The sequence below is a fragment of the Prionailurus viverrinus genome, chromosome A1 (assembly GCF_022837055.1).
Source record: "Prionailurus viverrinus isolate Anna chromosome A1, UM_Priviv_1.0, whole genome shotgun sequence".
NCBI classification, from domain to species: Eukaryota; Metazoa; Chordata; class Mammalia; order Carnivora; family Felidae; genus Prionailurus; species Prionailurus viverrinus.
Window position 1 is genome coordinate 48,448,873 of NC_062561.1, and position 26,511 is coordinate 48,475,383.

Below are 26,511 nucleotides of genomic sequence, written 5' to 3' on the forward strand. Positions count from 1 at the left end.
TATAATTAGAAGTTGCTATCAATAGGGATGGAAAAGAATGGAAAGGAAGATAAAAAGAGAAAATCAATAATAAATAATGAAATAATGAAATAACATCAAAATTGTACTTTGTTGAATAGTACCCTCTCTAAATTCATGTCCTTCCCAGAACCTCAGTATGTGACTTTATTTGGAAATAGGATTGTTACAGATGTAATTAATTAAGATGAGATCATACTGAACTATAGTGGGCCCTTAACCCAATGTGAGTGATGTTCTCTTAAGAAGAGAAGGGACACAATTGTCCATCGACAGATGAATGGATAAAGAAGATGTGGTGTATATACACAATGGAGTATTACTCGGCAATCAAAAAGAATGAAATCTTGCCATTTGCAACAACATGGATAGAACTAGAGGGTATTATGCTAAGCGAAATTAGTCAGAGAAAGACAAATATCATATGACTTCACTCATATGTGGAATTTAAGATACAAAATAGATGAACATAAGGGAAGGGAATCAAAAATAATATAAAAACAGGAAGAGGGACAAAACAGAAGAGACCCTTAAATATAGAGAACAAACTGAGGGTTGCTGGAAGGGTTTTGGGTTAGAGATGGGCTAAATGGGCAAGGGGCATTAAGGAGGACACTTGTTGGGATGAGCACTGGGTATGATATGTAGGGGATGAATCACTGGATTCTACTCCTGAAATCATTATTGCACTATCTGCTAACTTTTAGATGTAAATTAAATTTTTTTTTAAATGAACTAAACTATCAATGAACTAAAACCATAAAAAAAAAAGAGTAGAGACAAAGAGACAGACATGCAGAGAGGGAAGACAACGCAAAGATACACAGGGAGAATGCCATTTGCCAATGGAGGCAGACTGGAGTGATGTACCTACACACAGAGTGCCAAGGATTACCAACAACCACCAGAAGCTAGGAAGAGACAAAAGAGGATCTTCACCTAGAACCTTCAGAGAAGGTATGGCACTGCTGACAGCTTGATTACAGATATCTAGCCTTCCAGAATTGTGAGACAATAAATTTCTGTTGTTTTAAGCCACGAAATTTGTAGTACTTTCTTAAGGCAGCTCTAGCAAACTAATACAAAATCTAATACAAAAACAGACCCATAAAAATGACCATGAGCTAATGTTACTAAAATAGAGGCTACGGTGGAATTTTGTTTTATTCTGGATTTGGGGAACAATATTAACACCCATGTGAGAAGGCAATACTGTGCTGTCTAAGACTTGTACTGCATAGAATTGCTCTTTGCCAGGGCTGTGGTCTGATTTATGCTGCCTTTGTAGCTAAGAAAAGCTACCATACAAGGGTACTCCTTCTGTATTTGGAAACATAGCCCCAACTTGCTTCATCAGGGTAGGAGTAGAAAAAGTTGTTTAGACAAGTTTGTGGCAATATATTCTATAAGAAGTTCTTAGGTCCCTATCAATAAACTTTATTTATATGAATGGCTATTTTAAATTTAGATGAAAAACAAAAACATTGGAACTTGTCCCAAACTTAACTATTAGCACTTGAGGAAAGTACCTGATTATACCCTGAAATCTGACTTGTTCCTAAAAATGGGGGGACACAGATTGACCCAGAATTGATAGTCTGAGCATCTTTTTTACATGTTTATTTATTTTGAGAGACAGAGAGAGCACGAGCCAAGGGGAGAGGCAGAGAGAGAGAGAGAGAGAGAGAGAGAGAGAGAGGGAGAGAGAATCTCAGTGCTCACAGTGCAGGGTCTGACATGGGGCTCAATCTCAGGAACCGTGAGATCATGTCTTGAGACGAGATCAAGACTTGGATGCTTATGGGGCACCTGGGTGGCTCAGTTGGTTAAGCATCTGACTCTTGATTTTGGCTCCTATCATGATCCCATGGTTCATAAGATCACGACCTGAGCTGAAATCAAGAGTTGGACGCTTAACTGACTGAGCCACTCAGGTGCTCTTAAGGTAATTTTTTTTTAATTTTTTTTTTAACGTTTATTTATTTTTGAGACAGAGAGAGACACAGCATGAATGGGGGAGGGGCAGAGAGAGAGGGAGACACAGAATCGGAAGCAGGCTCCAGGCTCTGAGCCATCACCCCAGAGCCCGATGTGGGGCTCGAACTCGCGGACCGCGAGATCGTGACCTGAGCTGAAGTCGGACGCGCTTAACCGACTGAGCCACCCAGGCGCCCCAAGGTAATTTTAATGTAAGTTCTCTGGCACTACTTTGAGAGGTAGTTTTCTAGATTTTCAAACGTTAACGTGCCTATGATTCACATGGAGTCTTATTAGAATGCAGATTCTGATTCCCTATTGGTTCAGGACGGGACTTGATTTTTAGCTGTTCTAACAGGTTCCCAGGTAACATGAACACATATGGCCCACTGTCAACACTTGAGGTAGAAAGCTTTTAAAATCTAGTGCTTCAGGAGCATCACAGAGCAGGTATTTTTCTAGCACCAGTAATTTTCTAAAGCTCCCAGGTGATTCCAGTACACAGCTAGGTGGGAGGCTACAAAGCCAGTAGCCATTGCCAGTGGAAATAGTGGCTTCTAACTCAGACTTTCTCCAGGCACAGATTAATGGTAAGTGATATTTCAAAAGAAGAGATGACTAATTTCAAAGGGGTTAAATTAAAAAAAAAATTACAATGATTTTATTGCCTCAAAGAGCACTGGAATTACTCCCCACTCTATTATTTTCAGCTCATTCAAAACTAACAGTTGTGTGCTGGTGAGGACGTGGGGGAAAAGGAGGCCCTGTACACCTGCTGGTAGGAATGTAAATCAGTGCAGCCACTGTGGAAAACAGTGTGAAGTTTGCTCAAAAAGTTAAAAATAGAAATATCGTATGATCCAATAATTTCACTGCTGGGTATTTACCCAAAGAAAATAACAACACTGATTTCAAAGGATATATTCAAGATGAATACATAGGGAAGATGTGGTGAACACACACACACACGTGCGTGCGCATGCATGCATGCACGTGCACACACATACACACCCCCGTGGAATATTACACAATCACAAAAAAGATGAGACTGTGCCATTTACAACAAGGTGGATGGACCTCCAGGGTGTTATGTTAAGTAAAAAAATCAGACTGAGAAAAACAAATATGATAAGATTTCACTCATATGTGGAATCTGAAGATAAAAAAACGAATGAATAAACAAACCCAAAACAGAATCAGATCTGTAAACACAGAGAACAAACTGATGGTTGCCAGAGGGGAGGAGGATGCAGAGACGCACAAAACAGGCTACTAAGTCACAGGAAAAAAAGTACAGCGTGAGGAATATAGTCAGTGGTATTGTAATAGCATTGTGTGGGGACCCATGGGAGCTACACTTGGGGTGAGCACAGCATGATGTTTAAACTTGTCAAATCACTGTTGTATACCTGAAACTAATGTAACGTTGTGTGCCAACCATACTCAAATAAAAAAATCGATTAAAAAACAAGTGACAGTTGTAGACAGACCTTCTTATGTTTTTGTCATTTGAGAGTCAGAATGTAGTGTGATATCTTTCGTCTTTGTATCTATTCCTGGTTTCTGAGCCTCCCAGGGTGCTGGTTAAGCTGCAGGTGGTGGTTCTGAGACACAGCTAGACAGCCTTCCACATACCACTGTGGGTTCACAATAATTAGAATGTAAAAGACATCAGGGCGCTCTCCTAATCAGTGCAATCATCCCTCGATTTCTCTGTTTTCACCATTTAATTTCTCATCTTGGTCAGGAACTGTCTTCTGGCAGCAGATATTTGATTATTTTGCCCAAACCTGGATTTCAGATTCCCAAACTTTTTTTTCCCCTTTCTCTTTGTGTCTTCCTTTCAGCAAATGATTGATTAACAAGAAAATTATTTATATAATTAAATTCTGATTTCTACAACGCCCGCCTGCTGTGTGGTGGCTTCAATGGGGTTTCTTCCAGGACATTTGCTTACAGGAAGGAGCCAACCTTCTTTTCTTCAGTTCCTGACTGCTAAAGGGGATAATACCTGTGGAAAGTACCTTGTAACCGTATTAGGTTACTAGTCAGTAACCCTTATTGTTGTCGGTAGTAGTAATTCCAGAGAAGTCTTCTTCTGAAGTGATCAGGAGTGGCATTTGGCCAGACGATCAGAACATTTGTCTAAAACAAGGAATTGTTTTAAAAATGATGTAAAGTATCAAAATGTTACATTTTAATCTGAGACATTTGCAGACATAGCTGACATTCAGCCAGCATGCACCCATGGCTGTGTAATCATTTGAGTATCCTTTCTGGTGGGATAGGAATCTGTACTAATTGGTCAGGGCCAAAACAATACTGCTTATTAAACTATTTGGATATAACCCCTCTATATTCATCAATCTTTTGACATAGGATCAAAACCATTTCTTTGAGTATCGGTCTTCTGAGAGGAATTCTGTCTCTTTCTTCCCATAAACCACACCCATGACATACCGTCCTGAATTTCCAATTTTAGTTTTTTTGGCGTACATCGAGAATAAAAAGTCAGTTAAAATGCAGCTTAGACATCCACAATTTTAAGACTCACTCCCCTCCCCCCCCCCTTTTAGAACATCTCACCCTGATCTCACTTAACAGCAAGTCTTGAATCTCACCATGATGAGTCTTGATGAAGCATTCAACCTAGCTTTCACAGAATCAAAAACTTTCTTTTCATACTCATATTCACATTCTATGGGTTTACATAATATCTAGTTAAGCTGTGTAACAACAAGAACAAGCACAATGGTCACAAAATGGGAACAAAGGCAACTGATCCTGGTCAACATAGAATTCAACTAGTGGAAATGGAAGAGTCTGCAGGCACGCTAGAATTTAGCCTGCTGGGTTCAAGGATTCAACTGACCAGGGACATGGATGTTAGGTGAAAATACATGAAAATTTGGGCATGCTATCATTTTCTGACCTACAAAGCCAGCAGTTTAACTAGTGTTCTAACTAGTATATTTTACAGAGTGATGCAGGTCAACTAAGGCAGCTTCAATTATGTTACAAAAGCAAATAAATAAATACATACATACATACATACATACAAAAAATAAATAAATATATGATAAAAGAACAGAGCTTCTGTGCTGACAGCTCAGAGCCTGGAGCCTGTTTCGGATTCTGCATCTCCCCCTCTCTCTGACCCTCCCCCGTTCATGCTCTGTCTCTCTCTGTCTCAAAAATAAATAAATGTTAAAAAAAATTTTTTTAAATAAAAAATAAAAAAAAAAAAAGAACAGAGCTTCTTTTCTTTTTTTTTTTTTTAAATCTTTTTTAACATTTATTCATTTTTGAGAGACAGAGAGAGACAGAGCATGAGTGGGGAAGGGGCAGAGAGAGGGAGACACAGAATCCAAAGTAGGCTTCAGGCTCTGAGCTGTCAGCACAGAGCCCGATGTGGGGCTCGAACTCCCAAACTTTGAGATCACGACCTGAGCCGAAGTCGGGACGCTTAACCGACTGAGCCACCCAGGCGCCCCCAGAGCTTCTTTCAACACTGTGCTTCCTCTTTAAGATTTTTGGACTACACTTGTTAAGGGAGTTTGTCCTTCTACTGAGCATTTCATAAAAGCTTTCCTTTGGCCTCAAAAGAAAAGTTCAAAAAATGCTATTGTTAGATAAGTTTGGGAAATACCACATACCATACCCATCCAGGAGAGTCATAATGCTCATCAGCATATTAAAGGCTCTGAGAAGTCCTGTAGCAAAGGCCTTTGTTTAATTTGTTTACCTTAGGGTTTCATAAATTTAACAAAAGTAGGCCGTTTCAGGTAACATCTAATCCTGAAGACCTAATGTTTAATGAAACAAACACACTTTAGTGAACACTACCAAGTAGCATTAAATAAAGTATTAATCTAAAAAAAAAAGTATTAATCTGATTTTGCAGTAGATTAAACAAATGCCATCTTAGTATCAGTTTGAAACAGCACAATTTGTGCAGGTGTCCCAAAGCACTATACAAATTTCATTTAATGGTAATGTTCTCCCTGTACAAATAGAGAAAGAAAGGTATAAAGAAGCATTAGGTTGCTTGCCAGAATACACACAAGATTGAGACAAACTGGAACCATAGCCCCCATGTCTGAACAATGATTTCTATGCTGTGTTTACAAACAGAACTGAATTGCAAATTGTAGCCACTCGTTTCTAACTGAAGTATCTATTTAAGTGAAGTTCTGCCTTGGTGATTGTGTTTTCATTTATTGAATTTTAATTGAACACATTCGTAAAATTAAAACACACTAATTTTTGGTGATTTTCATGTATTTACCTCTCTAGGGGTAACCAACAGTCCCTTTTGTTAACTGCACGGTGAAGAGGTGGAAGAGACTGTCTGTCACTCAGGCACACGTCTTATTGAGGAGTAGATATTATTTCTTCATGTGACTTTAACATTAAATTAATTAAAAGTAAGAATGATGCTATACAGTGTACTCCTTGAACCAGACGTAAGAAGACCAAATTGTGGCGCTCCCAGGGCAGAGTAACGTTGACCTCTAGATTTGATGGCTGGTGACTTTCATCAATAATTGAGAGCCGGGACTCTATAAAATTTCCAGCAGCTACAGGGATTCATGGATCTACTACAGCCTTAGCTCAGAAGCTCATTGATAAAACAAGACATTAATATACAGCTTTCTGTGTGCGAGATTCCAACCCTGAGAGAATGAGTCTCAGTCACCTGTAAGCTTAAATAGATTTATGTGCTCTGGAGCTTGTCAGCATAATAGGTGTTTCCCAGCATTTTGGAAATGCATGTACGTGACAGAGGAGTAACTTTTAGAGCATACCTGCCTCCCCCCCGCTGCCAGGGGTGGGAGGTGGGGAACACTGATGTGCGACTTCAGAATCAGATTTAAAGACACCCTTGCTCTATATACGTTATTTTGAATACTCTCCCACACCACAGGGCCTCATTGCCTCTGTCACGAACAATATGTTATTTTGGAACGCTGTAATGCTTTACCTCAAGGCCAAGCCAGAGTTGTCAAATAGAGATGAAGAGCCTTTTGGCAAAAAAAAGGGCTCTTAAAATGTTTACCTTCTCATACCTAATGGTTTTAGATCATATCTTATTAGCCTAGGAGACCATTATATAAAGTACAATTAAGATCTCCTTGACATTTTCTAGGAGTTCCAATTCAGCTTTGCTAATGGCTATAACTTCATTGCCTTTTCTTCTTTTTTTTTTTTAATTTAATGCCATACAGTGTTGGAAATGCAGTTTATAATAATGCGGACTACCTAGGGTGCACTTGCAATAATTACACAGAATGTCAACAGCCTCTCAAGCTGGATCCTGTGTTGATTGCATCTTGTGACATTTTCATTTGGTCAACTTGTTGGAATTACACCTCTGTGGGCAGGCTCCTACCCCTCCGACAACTGCTCAGTTTGATCCTGTCTATGGAGTTTAACATTCCCCCAATTATAGAAAGAAAGCAGAGCTGGGCCTAAGAATAGGATCATTGTTTCCATGTCCCACCCATACTGTCAGCAACTTTCATTCAAGGAACATCTAGTGAGTGTTTATTATATATTCAGCCCTGTTTTAGGGACTAAGGACACAAAGCTTCATAAGATCCTCTTCTGCTGTCACTCCTATGTGTTGAAGTAACACATAAGGTGACAGCTCAGAAACATCTTCCCAGCAGCAGACAAATTTCTTCATAGAAGAGAAATCCCACAGGAGTTAAAATTTGAACCACAGAGTTCTATTCCATATCCTGTTTCCTTTTTCCCCCCCCACATTTTTCCTCCCTGGGCCCAGGCTACCCAGAACTCTAGTTATAAATAGGCTTTATGTGGACCACAATTTGGCAAAAAGAAAAAAAAAGTAGTTAGAATGTATGTGGTACCCATGTTCTGCTGGTTTCTGTTGTAACCTTTTATATATAAATCTCCACAATAAATCTATATGGCAGATCCTATTATCACCATTTTACAGACAAGGAAACTGAGGCACCAAGAGGGTTTTGTTTTGTTTTAGGTCTCACACAAGGAATAGAGAACCTGAAGTTTGAACCTTGATTATTTGCAAAGAGCCTGATACTGCCCTGCCATTAGGAGGAAGGCCCTGATAAAGGGTCAGTATGGTAAATTAAACAATATAGTCCCCAGAAGACGATTAACACATGTCATAAAAGCAGGATGGCTGAAAACAAAGAGGGTCAAGACAAGAACAGAACACAGACCTTTCCCTGCGCCATCCTGCCTGAGGACTTAGGACATCGACTCCTTTGTAGAGAGGGACAGGGGTTAAAATAATAACAGCTCTATATGTGATTCCTATTTTATTTTAAATATACTAACACTTAGGTAAACTGATTAATGTACCATATATTGATCTCAAAGAAGAGATTCACTCAATCAACTAATTACTTTTGTTCTGTTTATAAAGTGCCAAAATAAAGGCACTTCTTTCGGTGTTTTTAAAGCAGTAGCGTGAACAGGCCAGGGGCACCTCATGTAACGACAGCCGCCAGGATTCAGGGGTGGGAAATGGGCCCCTCTTACAGAATCTGATTGAACCAAGCTCATTCAGGAATACTTCATCGTGTATGTACATTGTCTTATTTGGAGGATAAATTAAAAGAAGGAAGCCAGAGGAAGGACCCAATTATATTATGCTCCCAGGAAACTAAGAAGAGGCTGCATGTTTAGAAATGCCCCCTTCATTTTCAGCCCATTCTGAATCTGGAAAGAAGGGGTGAATAGGCAAACAGGTTAACTGGTCAGGTTAACACTAGATCTCAGAAAGTGCTAAATCAGATGCTGGGAAGTGTTAAACTATCGATCAAAGAGAAGTCCTGCCTGTTCGCCAAGAATTGCTGGGGTTAGAAACTCTCTTTACAGTATCGATCATATTTTTTACTTGCTTGACTGGTTAAAGAACAGGTTTGGTCCTGTCCCTGGATTTCTTCAGGGTTAAAAATGTGAAAAAATGTATATAACAGTTAGGTGTATCTGAATGGGCTCCTGTTTAGTTCTCACTATCTCTGAATAAAATTTATTTTTTCCATTTATGTTCTTTATAAGCAAGTTAATTATCTGTTTTCTGACTACAAATCCATTTGAGTCCGGCTAAAATAGGCTCCAACGTTTATTTACAGTTTTCTTGGCCATCGAGTTAGATTTTGGGGGGGTCATGCTTTAGATATTACCATGCTGAAAGTTATTGGTTATAAAACTTTTGTATATTTTTATAACTATCTTGAGTAAAAAACTTAATGTTCTACCAATATATTTGAAAGCATGATAGACATATAAATGCAATATGATTGAGAAGTTTCTTTTTTGACATATATTTATATAAGAAAGGCTTTTTACTATGTTCCATTATACTTATACAGCTGGCTTTACCATCTCAGATCTATGGTGAACACTGAGCTTACAGAGTTTTAATGCAATCTTCCAAACTTCTATAAATTAATATAACGTGGATGTATTTACTGTATTAAAAATAAAATGAAAATGTAGGGTCTTATTGTGGATGAAACAAGAAAAAGTAAAATACTACCTTAAAGAATTCATTCAGGTGAGATGGACTAACTGAGACTAAGTTATTGCCTTTTACTCTTGGTTAAATGATAGTGTACACAGGACAGGAACGCCTGGGTGGCTCAGTCGGTTAAGTGTCTGACTCTTGATTTTGGCTCAGGTCATGATCTCACGGTTCATGGGGGCTCCACACTGAGTATGGAAAGTGCCCAGGATTCTCTCTCTCTCTTTCAAAATACATAAACATTAAAAAAAATAAATAAATAAATGATAGAGTACATAGGACAAATAAACGTGAAATCATAAGAAAATAAGATGTCCTCGCAACACTGAGATGTGCTGTAATAGCATTCATGATTTAAAAAAATGACACAAAACGTGTACGTTTCTCAAAAGAAACAGATCTAGAACTGTATGCCAAAAGTTGCGCATCTGTTTTGTTTGTAAAAGCTTGTTGGCCGACAACAATTAAGATTTGTGTGTTTTACTATGTTAATTATTTTCTGAAAAAGTTACACATCGTTTAGAAACTTATGAAGCAGTGGCTACAAGAACACTGATGAGCATTTCACCGAAAAATTTTAAATGTCATTTAAAAAAATAATAGACAGTGGAATTCAGTGTTTCACGCACAGTTGTATGAGTGTTAACACCTGGATAGATGTATGTGGCAAAAAAAGAGGGCCAACTGACTGAGCACAGGCGAAGCCCCCTGGCGATTCACAGCTCTCTGTACTGATTGCTGCAGTGAAACCCAGCACTCGCCTAGTATATACTCCTCCCCTGCTCTGGGTCCCTGTAGAGAGAACCTTTAATGCTACTGTCACCAACCGCATCAGTTATGCTGCCAATGATCTTAGAATGATCCCTCACCAGGGTCCACTGTTCATGCCCACACTGCAGCCGTCTGCGGTGTCTGTCCTGAAGCTGTGAATGCCCACGACATTGATTTCTCTGTAAGGCTGTCTCAATCTTCCAGAGCTCCTGGCAGTGTCTTTCATCATGGCCAATGCTGCTACACTGAGGCTGCCACAGTGCGCTCCTAACATTTCAAGCATCTTTTAGGAAATCCTTCCCCAATTATTTTGTTTTGTTTTGATTTTTTGACCTTTTTGTTGAGACGCCATGCCTTTTGGTCAAGGATTCTTTAGGAACTAGGCCAAATATCTGTATGGAAGGCATGGTGTGGCTCTCACAATCCTCCCTCCCAAACACCAGCCCTGTGTTGCTGAGTCATTCTCTATTACTTAGAATGAGTCTTTTCATAGGATTCCCCTTGGCCCTTCAATCAACTTTAAAGGGCTCACCTCTGTTATCCCACAGACATGTCTAGGTTTGCCCAATCCTACGTGCACACGGCATCACTGGCTAGATTTTTGTATTCCCTCAAGATTAGTCACGTTTCATATTTCTATCAGGCAGTCGATAGCATTCTCAATAGACTTGATTCCCATATTTTTAAATGATAATATGGGCAAATCTTTATTTAGCACCTTCCATACAGCAGGCACTGTCCTGAGTCCTTTACAGGCATCATCTCATTCAATCCTCTCAACCCCAGGTGAGAGGTGCTTTTGTTGCCCCCAATAGACAGTTGAAGAAATGGGTACCCTGACAGGTTAAACATCTACCCAAGACCACACCAAGAGCACATACCATGGCTACACACCCAGTCTATAAAGGGATCCTCTAGATTGATTTAATTTTACCTTAAACATCGTTTTTAAATAGGCATCATTGTGTCTAATTGCATTTTTTCTAGGCTCAGCTTAGTCATTCTCACATTGTTGCTCATCTTACATTTTTTGCAGAACAGAATTTTGTTAAAGAAAATATCTCATAAGGAAGTTCACACAGTAATATTCTATAAAATGTGATCTTTCTGGAGTTTTTTATGTCCAACTTGCCCCCCGTTTGGTTAAGTGCGCTAGAAAATGCTCTCTTAGTGGGAATGAAATTGCTCTTTTAAAAGTTAGAGACAAATTCCAACAAACAGTAAAGCACTATGTCTCTTTAGACCACTAGTAGGAAACTCAGGTCAACAGAAGTGCTTCTGGGGCTCCATGGGGGAAATTATGTTTTGTGCAAGTTGGAGGGGACTCTGCCCCCTTTAACCTGAGCCAGCAGATGGCAAGTTCCACTGCCCAGGTCTGCAAATCTTCTGCCTTGTTGTTTGGCAATCTGCATGTGTTAATCATTCACCTCAAGGATTTCTTAAAGAGTTCTTATTCCCAAAATAGAGAGGTGGAAGTCAGCCTATACCACTGGGCAATAATTCCATCTCCTGTAATTTTCCCATAGGAGTAAATCTGATCAATGTCACTGTTGTTGAAATTCTACAAGTGAACCAACTATACAGTGCAATTTCCCCCCTGGCGCCCTCCCTCTTGTTTTCGTGTACTTTGTAACTTGAGGAGAAGTTTCCATGAGGAAGCAGAGTCTATGTTGAAGTTACTGAGTGATGTATGGAAGATCTCAAACACAGAAGCTGCCTTTAGACTTGAAAAAAGAATAAAACTCTGTTGTGTCCACGATTGACCTGTGCAAGTAGAATGCTAAATGTTTTCCTTTGCAGAGGTGCTGGCAAGTTTCATTCCCTCAGGTGAGGATCTCACAAGATGCCCACTGTTCTCCACTCTGACGTCCCCATGGTGATAGAACTACCTAAATAACACTGCCCATGAGGGATTTTCATCCGTTGGCAATGATGCTCATTCATGATTGTGGGCAACATTCTTTGCTTTACTTAGGAAAAAGATTTCCTACTGTATTGATGCCTGCCTAAATACAAACTAAATATAAACCAAAAAATGGAGAATCGAGTTAACTACCCAATCATTCTGGCTAGTATTTAGCTTATTTGAAACAAAAGCCAGTAGACTTTTCATTTTTTTTCTAGAGTGTTTCCTCAAAGCCATGTAACTTTGCAAAAGTAGATAGACCTGAGATTAAAACTGTGGAAGCATTTCCCTTCCATTTCTTCTTCATTCAAGACTGTCTATTTTTCTTCTTTCCCATTTTAATTTTATTATGGAAGTTAGTACAATTATGTGGACATTTCTGAACCACACTACTTAATAGAATTAAATCAAGAAGAAGAAAAATCTTTTACGTGGAAGTTTTTCACACCTGACAGATGATGTTTACATTTATCTATTTTCTAAAAGAATTACCTGAAATCTAAGGTGAGACCTAATTTTGAAGGTCTTGCTTCAGTTACTGGTGCTTAGACTCATTGGATATATTAAGTTCCATTTAATCTTTATCTTTGGAGCCTACTTGGTTCCAAATCAAGGAGAAATTTTGATCATAAACACACTCTACTTCCATAGAAATCAGGAGATCCCCATATCCTTTACATCAGGGACTTTTCCCTTCTCTTTATGTATAAGGTGAAATTGTGTAAAAAGGACTTGGGAGAGTTGCTAAAGTGGAATATTGGATACCTTGTATATCTTGGATCGGCATCATGTGCGGGTTCAGTCCCTGACACAGGAAAATAAAGTTTAGCTGAATGAATAGGTAAAGGATATAAGCGTCTAGAGAAAAAAAAAATTTAATTTGTTTAACTGGTTAGATTTTGCCGATATAAGCATCTAGAGAAAAACACATTAATTTGTTTAACTGTTAGATTTTGCCTATTGACATTTTTATTCTCAGATGAATGGCTGTGTCATTAAATGGTGGCTATTGTTCCCGCTGGGAGCTAGTCATTCTGAGGGTACACTAGAAATCGTACTATCGGTTCTTGGCTGCTCTAATGCACCCAGTTGGCGCTCCCAGCTTTTAGTTACTCATGCATCCACACAACCATGCTACAAAGTTAAAATCAGTTCTATTAATTTCCTCATTTTTAGATGAGGAATTTGCGTCACAGAGACATTTGAGTGTTTACTAAATTTGACTGATGGGAAAAGTGGAACAGAAGGAAAAAGGAACTGACATGCATTGAGTGCTTAGTACACTGAGGCATATTACACTTGGTGTTCAGTTGAAACCAAACAAGTACCTAGAGGAAGGTATTTTAACTCTCTTTTAGGCAGGAAGACTAATGTTCTGAGAAATAAAATCATTTCTTGAATATACTTAGCTAGAAAATACACAATGGATCCAATTAGCAGGCTCCCTGTGTTTTTTGCCTTGTTTTTCCTCTATGCACATCTGTTTCTGTCCAAATTTCCCCTTTTTATAAGGACACAAGTCATTTTGGATTAGGACCCACACTAATAACTGCATTTTAACTTGATTATCTCTGTAAAGACTCTATCTCTAAATAAGGTCACATTCTGAGGTACTAGGAGTTACCAACATATCCGTTTTTGGAAAAGAAACACAACTCAATCCATAACAGAATTTAACCTCACACTTTACAGAAACTGAGATATATTGTAAGCCTGTGGTGGGGCCCAGAACTCTTGGATGCTTAGGAAGCATTTCAGTTGGCATTTGATCCTGATACTCAGGCTTCACTGAGAACTGACCATTGGCAAAGGGATGAAAATAAGAGAAATAAACACAGCCAGTGCCTGACTCTAGACGTTAGAACAGGTACTATTAACATTTTCTTCCAATCCCTATCAAAATAACACCAGCATTCTTCACAGAGCTAGAACAAACAGTCCTAAAATTTGTATGGAACCACAAAAGACCATGAATAGCCAAAGTAATGTTGAAAAAGAAAACCAAAGCTGGAGGCATCACAATCCCGGACTTCAAGCTATATTACAAAGCTGTAATTATCAAGACAGTATGGTACTGGAACAAAAACAGACACTTAGATCAATGGAACAGAACAGAGAACCCAGAAATGGACACACAAACGTATGGCCAACTAATCTTTTGACAAAGCAGGAAAGAGTATCCAATGGAAAAAAGACAGTTTCTTTAGCAAATGGTGCTAGGAAAACTGGACAGCAACATGCAGAAGGTTGAAACTGGACCGCTTTCTTACACCATACACAAAAATAAACTCAAAATGGATGAAAGAGCTAAATGTGAGACAAGAAACCATCAAAATCCTACAGGAGAAAAGAGACAGCAACTTCTTTGACCTAAACCGCAGCAGCTTCTTACTTGACATGTCTCTGGAAGCAAGGGAAATAAAAGCAAAAATGAGCTATTGGGACCTCATCAAGATAAAAAGTTTCTGCACAGCAAAGGAAACAATCAACAAAACTAAAAGGCAACTGACAGGATAGGGAAAGACATTTGCAAATGACATATCGGATAAAGGGCTAGTATCCAAAATCTATAAAGAACTTACCAAACTCAACACCCCTCCCCCCAAAAAAAAATTATCCAGTGAAGAAATGGGCAGAAAACATGAAAGACACTCTTCCAAAGAAAACATCCAGATGACAAACAGACACATGAAAAGATGCTCAACCTCACTCAGCATCAGGGAAATACAAATCAAAACCACACTGAGATACCACCTCACACTGGTCAGAATGATTAAAATGAACAACTCTGGAAGCTCAGTCATTGACAAGCCAAGAAAAGAGACCTTGAAGAGATCTTTCCCTCACAGCCCTCAGAGAGGACTAGTTCTGCTGATGCCTTGATTTTTGAATTCTCGCCTCCAGAATTGTGAGATAACAAGCTTTTGTTTTTTAAGCCACTCAGTTTGTGATAGGTTGTTACAGCAACCCTGGGAAACCAATGCAAGTCTCATTTAAGCTTTATCTCTGGAGTCAACTTGGTTGCATATGGAGGAGAAATTTATGATTGTAAGTGCAGTCTATTTTTGTAGAAGTCAGGTGAAATTGCACACAGGATATCCAGATGGCAAACAGACACATGAAAAGATGCTTGACCTCACTCATCATCAGGGAAATGCAAATCAAAACCACAATGAGATACCACCTCACACCACTGCAAATGGCTAAAAGGAACAACTCAAGAACTGATAGATGTAGGCGAGGATGCAGAGAAAGGGGAACGCTTTTTCACTATTGGTGGGAATGCAAACTGGTGCAGCCACTCTGGAAAACAGTATGGAGGTTCCTCAAAAAGCTAAGAATAGAACTACCCCACCACCCAACAATTACATTACTGAGAATTTACCCAAAGGTTACAAAAATGCTGATTCAAAGGGACACATGCACCCCAATATTTATACCAGCACTATCAACAATAGTTAAATTATAGAAAGAACCCAAATGTCCATCAACTGATGAATGGATAAAGAAGAAGTGGTATGGGGCACCTGGGTGGTTCAGTTGGTTAAGTGACCAACTTCGGCTCGGTCATGATCTCATGGTTCATGAGATCAGACCCTATATCAGACTCTGCTGTCAGCGCCGAGCTTGCTTGGCATTCTCTGTGTCCCTCTCTCTCTGCCCCTCCCCTGCTTGTGCATGAACTCTCTCTTTCTCAAAAATAAATAAGCATTAAAAAAGTGATATATACAGAGAGAGTATGTATATATGCGTGTATACATATACATATACACACACACCACACACACACATGCACACAATGGAATACTACTTGGTGATCAAAAAGAATGAAATCTTGCCATTTGCAACAATATGGATGGAACTGGAGGGTATTATGCTAAGTGAAATAATCAAAGACAGAGGAAGACAGGTATCACATGATTTCACTCATAAGTGGAATTTGAGAAACTCAACAGAAGAACACAGAGGAAGGGAAGGAAAAATAAGATAAAAACAGAGAGGAAGGCAATCCATAAGACACTCTTAAATACAGAGAACAAACTAAGGGTTGCTGGAGGTGGGGTGGAGGGATGGGTTAAACGGGTGATGAGCATTGAGGAGGACACTTTTCAGGATGAGCACTGGGTGTCATATGTAAGAGATGAATCACTGGGTTCTACTCCTGCAGCCAAGACTACACTATATGGTGACTAACTACAATATAAATAAAAAATACATTTAAAAAGAGTCTCATTAGTTATCAGAAATATTAATATTACAAAACAGAAAGTATGTTAATAAAGTGATTTATTGAAAAAAAAAATTTCTCCTGGTTGAAAGGTATGCTGCATCTGTCCTATTCATGAGACCCCAGGAAGCAAAAGGACATCTTGCTTGGCTCCCCTTCCCCCGAGCTTCTAATCCCATTGACACAGTGGTTGACACCCCTTCCCATGCTGGAGCAGTGCTGAGGGTAGGCTTCTATTATAACTGGAGGAGCTCTGTTGGTCTGCTACTTAAGCAGGAAGATCTGAATTGGTTTCTCTTCCTTATGCTCTTCAGATCCAGCACTGTAACAGCTGGTTTCCACACTACTTGTGCTTATCTATCAAACAGTGATAAGGTGCATTCCTTCCGAGAACGGCTGCCTTCCCATTCTGCCTAGGTGGCATGAAAGATCAGTGTAATTTGGATATTCACTTGACCTACTGACGTGGGACACAAGGCAGAATCCAGGAGATACTTTTAGTACACAGATATTCATTCAGGTGTAGATTTATCTGGAAATAACTTCAGTGGTCAAGGACATGTGTTCTCTGTAATAAGATTGAAAGCTCACAAGAAAAATGATAAGAAAGATCTCTAGGGCCAAATTGGTGGTAAATATCACATTGTTATCTCTGGTGATAATTTGCTGCTTATTATGGGATGTGCACTATAATGGTGACGGCTGAGTGAGGAACTGAGAGAAACTGGAATATGCTAAAATGAGGGAAGGGTTATTGTTTTGCATATGTGTGTGCCCACATATGCATGAGAGAGAGAAGGGAAGGGAAGGGAAGGGAAGGGAAGGGAAGGGAAGGGAAGGGAAGGAAAAACTTGTAGAAGTATTTTTGACACATTCATGATCTGCTCCTAGAATGTATGAAGATGTAATTAAGTCAACAAAATCTCCTGAGAATCTTCAATTCAGGAAAATCTCTGTGTTTGTTTGTTTGTTTTTACCCCAGGACTCAAAAAGCCATAATTCCTAAAGGTAGAGGATTTCCTAGTAGTTGGAAACATAGTCAGAGATTCCAAATCCCCCTAAAGTCTGACTTCTTTCATTTACCTGATGTCCTATCTGCAGATCCAACTCCCCCTAATGCTGGACAGAAAGAATAACCTCATTATTATTCTTTCAAATGTGAGATCCACTCCCAACTCTGACTGGTGAGGCTTCTGGACCCTTGTATGTCTCAGATGAAGAACCACGTCAGAACACAATCCAATGACCTCCACATTTACATGAGAGATGCACGCTAATAGTTGTGGGTGTGTTGACACTTCACAGTCTCAGTGATGTTTTTTACTCATCCATAATATTGTTGCCAGTGTGGATTGTGACCATTAGGTTTTCGGCCTTATGAAGCTTAGGATATGATGTCTACTTACTACTTTAGGAGGGACTGATTTGGGAGGGACTCACAAACCAAGTGCTAAAGACCCAGGACTCAGTCAACCAGGTGTTAGTATCCATATGGCTCTCCTTCTCCCAGCTCCTGATCGTCCACAGGTATCATCAGTGACTAGAAGATATTAGCCCAGTTAATCCTATTTCCCAAGATCCAGCCCCACTCTTCTCTCTCCAGACTTTTGCACTCTGAACGCAGCTCATTTTCATGTGTTAATTAAGAATTACACAAGAGAGAGCAAGATGTAGATTTTACTCTTTCAGTCATTTGCCTGAGTGCTATTAAAGTAACTATTTCTCTTTTTTATGCAGTACTTATCCACACATATTTGTCTTCTTTGGAAAATGATTCCTATAACTGTGCTCCTTACTCAAGGTGAGTTTTTTTTTTTGGGGGGGCTTTCTAATAATTTAATTATTTTATGTTTTAAAATGTTTAAAAACACTACTAGAATATGAGTTGGTTCAGAAAGAGGCACATTTTCCCAATGTTTCAGTCAACAGGGTGAAAATATTTTGCCCTATTTATCCAATTGTCTAGATTTTTGTAGTTTTTTTCTATCTGATTTAATTTACACCAGACTCTCTGATAAGGCATGAGGGTATGAGAAAGCTGTGAAATAGAGAAAAAAAGTATAGCAATAAGTGATATGTAACTAGTAATATGCTAAATTGTGGGGGTGGGGTGGGGGTTATGATATGTTTCTGTGTCTGTAATATCTTTATCCATTGTGTCTCCTTTGATCTGGGAAGGTTGGGACCGGTTTATTATCCATTAAAGAAACCAGCCGATTGTGGGTGTAAAAAGAATGCACATGTATATTTTATTTAGTCATATAGGAAAGAACCTGGTTTTGAAGGTGATGATATTATTTTCAAAGAAATCATATATTTCCCTAAGGGGCATTTTTGATAACAAGTAACCACTCCACTTCTGGGCACACAGCCCTGTAGATATAAAAAGAAAGCGAGTCTTGGCATTAGTTGTGAAAAGCTGTACATATGGAACAAAAGCAAAACTTCCAAGTAGCAATTGTTCAACAATATGCAAAATGCAGGAAAAACTTCACTGACTTCCCAGAGGGAAAAATGTAAGGATTTAGGAATAGAATTAATACACCCTTTTTTAGGTCTTTGAATTAGAAACGTTCATCAAAGTGGAGTAAGGAGAATCTAGAATATTTATGCAATAAAGGCACAGGTTTCCTTATATTTTGGGTCAAACAATGTTTTAGCTAGTCCATAATGGTAGCCATGCAAACTGTCACTGAAAGGATTGACACAGGGTTAAAGAAGTCATAAGTTCATATTTAAAAAATTGTGAAATCTAATAAAATCTGAATTAATTACACGTGAAAAGTGAGAATAAGTCAAAATGTGCATCTGATCATATTGTGGTCACAATCCACATTAAGGGACGTCTGAAAGTGTAGCAGTAAGAAGCAACAGTGATAGAACCTTAAGGTTGCAGATTATGTGCTGTGATACCCGGCTCCCTTTTCCTCTGTGCATTATTCCTAAATCAGGTTACGATAATATTGACTAGCGAACTGTGGAGCTGTTTCCACACCTAGCATTGCTTGCTTTCTAGTTCTATCTTTAATATTACAGAGTAGAAAGTTAGCTCTGCAGAATGTACAGCTACAAGAAAGAAAATTAGAGCCAGATGGGGGTGGAGGGTGGGTGGGAAGTATCCAGGAATTATAGTTCTAGACAAGCTTGAAATTGTTTCTAAAATATCTCATTAAAAACAAACAAACAAACAGGGGTGCCTGGGTGGCTCAGTCAGTTAAGCTTCCAACTTCTGCTCAGGTCATTATCTCCTGGTTCCTAAGTTTGAGCCCCGCATCGGGTTCTGCACTGACAATGCAGAACCTGCAGCCTGCTGGGGGTTGTCTCTCTCTCTCTCTCTCTCTCTCTCTCTGCCCCTCGCCACTTGCATTCTCTCTTTCTCTAAATAAATAAATAAATACCCCATAAAACAAACAAACAAAAAAACCTTGAACCTAAATTCGGCTTGTACAACCCTTCTTGCAATTGTCCATTAAGACCATGCAGGATCCAAGGAACACCACCAGCAATGCCCAGCGTCAGAGCCGCATGTTTGCTGTCCCCTAGCAGCCCCTCAGTAGTGAGGTCTCACCCTACATGAAGCTGTGTACATTTCTTGAATAAAATGAGTTTCCATGCCTGAGCACACACCCACTAAAAGTGAATCAGAAATGTGTGAAATGACAACAGCAGAAAACGCGTATGTAATGAGATTTAAAAATTGGCCTATAAGCAAGCAAAGAACTGACTGCAGAGATCAGATATTCAAGGAAATATGGATGAGCTTACTGTGTTGACTGTTTTCATGTTTCTGGAATGTATTTTAAATTAATTCCTACCTAAGTGCACTTAGAACTCACGTCAGGTGGCACCATTACTTTCTAATCCACAGTAGACCCAAAGAAGAGTCAGAGATCAGAACGGAAATGCTTGTGTTTCTTGAGGAACACGTATGCGGGTAGGAGAAGGCACTCACTTGCTACACACATCATTAATTCGGGCTTCATTAAAATACTATGTTCACAGGGCGCCTGGGTGGCTCAGTTGATTAAGCGTCCAACTCTTGATTTCACTCCAGTCGCGATCTCCTGGTTCGTGAGTTTGAGCCCCACGTGGGACTCTGCACTGAAAGTGTGGAGCCTGCTTGGGATTCTCTCTCTCCATCTCTCTCTGCCCCTCTCCCACACATTCCCTCTCTCTCAAAATAAATCAACATTAAAAAAAATTTTAAATACTGTGTTCACTTTGAAGTCTCATAAATGAGATGTAACTTGGAAGACTATGTAGTCATTCCTTTAAAAAAAAAAACTCTCAGTGAATAAAAGCTAACTTTATTGCTGTCATCTATGCTGGAAGCCTGAAGAAGAATAAAGGATATATATTATTTTGATGTTATTCTGTTCACTGAAATAAATACAAGAGGATAATTAAGTCAATGCAATTTAAAAAGCAGTGCAAAAAAAGGGTAAGCCTTATAAAGAATATACTTGCTTTACTAGTTGTGCAACTTGTAACTTTTAGTAAGGAAGTTTATTTTTTGGAGGCAATTTAAGAAATAGCAACTCAGCTGACTTTATGGTTTTCATATACTTAAGATTTAAGGGTAATGGTGGGCAACATGACCTCTTGAGTTATTTCCAAGCCCCAGTGACAAGTAAGGTTTAAATAGAGGTAAAATTTATTAAAAAACACCATAGGAAATACAAACATATGCAAATGTCCAACTGGCCCCAGTAACACTCATTAATATGTTAAATATAAAGCAAAATGATGCCTTAATATTGCTGATTTATTTTCATAAGACCACTCATGGAAGATGTATTACTGTAGAAGGTTAAAACGGCCTCTTTGGATGCACAATTCAATACAACAGTCAAGGAAAATCCAACCACAGTCCATCTCAACTGACTTGGATGTTGACATTCTTATTTGAGTGGCTATACTGCAAATGCATATTTCAAATCAAGAGCGTTTGCCAAATGAATTAGAGGATAACTGGACATGTTTTGGAATAACAATGTGACGACTGAAAATATTCTGACCTATAATTTTGTTTGTTTTTCTAGACTCACAAACTCAGGCCAAATCTTATCATCATCATTCATTTATTGATTCAACTGTGTACCAAAACTATTTGCAGCACTGAAGATTCAGTGGTGAGCAAATCAGACAAAAATCCCTACTTTAGACTTCTAGCTCAATAGGGAGTTTAAATACTTGTAAAAGAAGACAGTCAATAAATGAATAAACTTAATAATGTAATCTGAGGGTCTCATGGACTCAATGAAGGAAATAAACAAGGTGATTTGATAGAGAGCAATTGGGTGGGGTTGAAGGAGGTAGAGTCAGGGGCTACTAATTGCATAGTCATGGATGACCTGGCCCAGAAATCAGGAAGGCTGGATTTTTACCCAACTTCTGCCACCAACCAGCTGGTTGGCCTCAGACAAGAAACATCTGTCGAATGAGCAGCTTGGTTAGACTAAATCCAGGAGTTTTTAACAGTCTATGATAGGCAGAATGGCCCCCCTAAATATTATCCCCTAATCTTTAGGCTCCCCTAATCCCTGGAACCTGTGAATACATTGTGTTACAGGGTGCAAAGGGTTTTGCAGATGTGATTAAGGTTAAGGACCTTGAGATGGGGAGATTATCCTAGATTATCTGAATGGGCACAGTCTAATCCCATTAGTTTTAAAAGTAGAAAAATTATTTTGGAGCTGGGGAACTTTATCCGCTGTTGCTGGAAGGGTCCCATAGGGAAAGCATGAGAAAGAATCCCTGCATCCTCTAGGAGCAAAGACCAATCCTCAGCTAACAGCCAGCAAGCAAATGAGAGCCTAAGTGCTATAACTCAAGGAACTGAATTGAACACATAACCTGAAGCAGATTCATCACGGAATCTCCCAGAAGGAAATGGAACCCAGCCTTATGAGTATCTAAGCAGGGGACCTAGGTGAGATGCACTGGGAGATAATGGGTATGGTTTCAAATGGCTAAATTTGTGATAATTTGTTGTGACAGCAATAGAAAACCAACATACACGGCCACTGAGCCGTGTGACATGAGAGGTGACATGGAGTCAACCTCTACCCTCCCTCATCTTCTGTCTCTCACTCTCTTCCACCCTCAACTCCAGACAATTGGTAATTCATATCAATTTTACCTCCAAAATGTGTATTGACCCATCTTCTCATCTCCACAAATTTAACTTCATCTCTCAACTGGAGTGTCCCAGAACTGGACCCTCTACCTCTGTCTTATTTTGACTCTTGATCCCCAATCTGACCTCCAAATTTTTACTTTAAAATTTACTTTAAAAATATAATCATGACATTTCTTTTTTGCCAAATCTTTCCATAATTCTACTAAACCAACAGATTCAACTTCAGTCTTCATGGAATATAAAGAATGTCCATTGCATGGCTCTTATGTAACCCCTCCAGTGTCCTATCCCACTCTCTGCCTTATTATTTATGCCTTCATGATGGAGAAGTGTGATTTTCCTTAAGTATAACCCTTAGACTCAGGCACACAGGGTATCTGTTTTACGATCTCTGCTTTCCAGGGGCCTGGTTCTGATGCTCTCTGGTCTTCCTCACAGATGAGCTGTCCAGGTGACCAAGGAAGAATTCACTCACAGTCTATCCTTCCTCCTTGTGAACTAGACTACTGATGTCTGCTCTCTTGAATTCCCTGGACAAATTACCCAAGGTTTGTGCTCCAAACAATAGACTATGACCCTGGGCAGGTCTGAGGTAGGTGGGCTGGGGGCAAATCTTACCACTGTTTCTGAAGAAAGGGAGGTGGAAGATGGAGCCAGGGGTGAGAAAAGAGAAAGGTAGGCTACAGGCTAAGGTCTGACTCTCTCTTCACAGTCACATTTCTAGCCTGGAATTCCAATAAGCTCCAGTATTCCCACATATAGCTTGGCCTTCTAGGATGTTATGAAGGAACATTTGTCAAGGTAGGAGGATAAAACATATGTAGCAGGGTGTTACCATGTTTTATTACTTCTATATATTTAGACATAAGGTATGTAGCCTCGATTTTTACCCTTGCTTTGATCCCTGTAAATGTCCCCCCCCCCCATACCATGTCTTCATGTTGTTTCCTCCTGTGGAGGACCTACTCACCATTCTTCACCTGCCCAACTCTTACACATGGTTCAAGATTCAAGTCAGTGATTGCCACCTCCAGGAAGTCTCCAGTGATTCTCAAGTGCCCCTTCCCTGTCAACGTGTGCAAATGTGAAGTTATTAATTAAGTCTCTCCTACACTGTAAGATGAAGAACAGAGACTACATTTTATTCATTTTGTTGTCTCATTACCATAGTGTCTGGTACATGGTGTGGGTTTAATTAAGGTTTATTGAACTGAAAACTGAAAGCAAATGGTCCATTCATAACACATTCAACAAGTATTTATTAAGGAATAAAATAGCACAAAGTGGGGAAGAAAATATGTGTGTGTGTGTGTGTGTCTGTGTGTGTGTGTCTGTGTGTGTGTGTCTGTGTGTGTGTGTAGGTAGGTAGGGGAACAGATGTGGCAAACACATCTTCCTAGGTAACACAATAGTAATAGTTGACATTTCTTGAACACTAACCATTTGCCAGAAAGTTCACTAAGTATTTTACAGTTACAGTTAACTCTTGCAAGTCTACGAGGTAGGAACTATCATGATCTTCATTTTATAAATGAGGAAACAGAGGTATAGAGAGGTTAAATGACTTGCCTACAGACCCAAAGCCAGTCGGTGATAGAGCCTGGAGGGACTCCAAAGCCTGAGCTTAAACTATCAGGACATGCTGCTTCCTGATGCCTCCTACACATATAGAGAGTAGACCCACAGTGCCTTTTTTTAAAAAAAGAGGATACCAAAGGTAGCCTTCAAGGGCATGTGTAAATGTTAGCTGGAAATTAATTGCATGGACTTCAGGAATAAATATAGGAACATCTGAAATGTGTAAATAATAATAACACTGCAAAGTAAGAAGAAAAACTTGGATTAAAATAGGAAATGATAATGTACTCTGCTGCAAGTGAGCTGGGGGTGTGTCCCTAAGGAAACTGGGAGGTCCTGTCTAGAGGCCCTCACTACAGTAGAATTTCTGGAAGCTTCATAACACAGGATGTAAGATGGGAATGTATGGGGGCTGAGTTGGTCTTCAAATCCAAAATGTAATACCAACACGAGTTTTACATTAAAATGTTTCAAGACATAAATTGTTCTTCACAACAGTTTTTCATTTAAAAGAGGAGTTGCCACGTTTCCTAAAATGATATTTAAGGCCACTTTACATGTCAACTTATTGGATCAAATCATTACTTTTTAGTGGAATTCAGAAAAGCAACTATTTTACCATTTGGGAAAAATACATTTTATGCCAAATAAGCAGTAATATTTCGAGTGGGCAAAAAGTCACCCAGAGACTCTTTTGTACAAGAAATTTCTCTGTAAGTGAACTTAATGTTTATTTCTATTTGTTACAATTGAACTTGTGCGTTGTTGTTCCACAGGACGATGGAGAACTTGGTGAGGTTGTTTAGGGCCTGTCTGCCCAACACTGCTTCTGTATCCAGTCATGAAAGCTAGAGATGCTGGAAACTTTCTCCCTCTCCAATGGCAGAGGACTCAGATCCACTTTGCTCTTGGACGTTCCAACTGCATCCCTGGTTTCTATGGCATTTGCTAGACGCTTGACTAAGGAAAAGCAGATCACTGGCCCCCTTCTCAGAAACCAACAATATGTAAGTTCTCTGCATCTACTTTCTGAATTTCTCCTTCCTCATCCCAGATAATCTTTATCTAGCTTAGGGCAAGAAGTCTTGCTCTTACATCATTATGCGTTGTTCCAAATCTTTTGTCTCATTCCAGGGTCTAGGTTTATAAGATACCAAAGCCAAGAATAGACTTTCTCAACTTGATAATTTCTTGTCTCTTTTGGAACTGTGTACAAGAAGTTTCCAATCTGCCTGGGCTAAAGGAACAGCCTTAGGAGTGAAGAAGAGGTAGGGATGCCTTAAAATTTACAAAACGTTACATCACTGCCATAGTTCGGAGACAAACATCAGACAGGGAGTCAGGAGATTGGGAGTTTGCTCATGTGATCATTTCTTTTCTGGGACTTGGTTTCTTCTTTGATGTAATGAGAAGTAAGAGGAGATGATTTTCCATGTTTTCTTTGGACTCTAGCAATGCTACTTTAACTTGAGTTTTTAATCTGGTTCTGTGCCTTTAAAACTCTGTGATCATATATTCATGGTAATGAAGGGCACCATGATTTGCACCTTACTCCCACCCATCTAGAAGTAGGTTCCTGGCACCCAGGTTCAGAATTATTTAATTGAGGCTAGTATCTAATTTCCAGAGCTAAAATATTCATATAATGGATATGTCTTATATAACTTAAAATTTTAATTCCCTAAAATTTGACTTTAAATATAGCTTTCTCATCATGCTCTTTTAATGTGTATTATTAGCAATATTCCTTATTTACTTCTATGAACTTTTTAGTTTCCTTGTTTTTAGAACTGAGAAAAAAAGTTGACAAGGTCAGTGAGTACCTGACTGAGAGGTGTTTTGCAGAAGAATTACAATTATATTACGAACATTTTGAAAAGTGACTTGCTTTCAGAAATTGTGAACTATTTTAAACAAAGTCTCCAATTTTAAAAATAAATGACTTGCACTAATCCATCAGACACGGTCAAGTGTACTTCTGACAATACATTCTAAAATCCAGCAAGAAAAACAGCGACCAAGTAATATAATAAAAGAATAATGACTGGCTTCTAGGCCACCAAGAGAAGGAGAAATGAAGTTATATTATAAATACCACACAATGCTCTACATCAGTGTGGCAGAAAGTCTATTTATGTTGCCTGCTAGTTCCCTTGTTATTATTTTGTTCCTACTAACATAACTGGGATGTTATATATAGTATATGTGCTATAAAACACCAAGGCCATGCTTTTAGTTTTCAGACAGTATGAAAAGAAAATCCAAATAAAAGTCTAATTTCAGCCTTGACACCAATTACTCCTGTGACTTTAAGAAAGTCTTTTAACTCTATTTGCATTGAGAATTTAAATGAATTCAGGGGCTCGTGG

General features: G+C 39.1%; 1 long non-coding RNA gene across 1 annotated transcript in view; it reads right to left on the minus strand.

Moving 5' to 3' along the window:
* The window catches only part of LOC125171337 (uncharacterized), a 160,156-nt gene extending 136,535 nt beyond the window's left edge, over nucleotides 1–23,621 (minus strand). The window contains exon 1 of the long non-coding RNA XR_007154273.1: nucleotides 23,535–23,621. This is a non-coding gene — a long non-coding RNA (uncharacterized LOC125171337). The remainder of the gene's footprint in view (nucleotides 1–23,534) is intronic.
* Nucleotides 23,622–26,511: the final 2,890 nt, after the last annotated feature.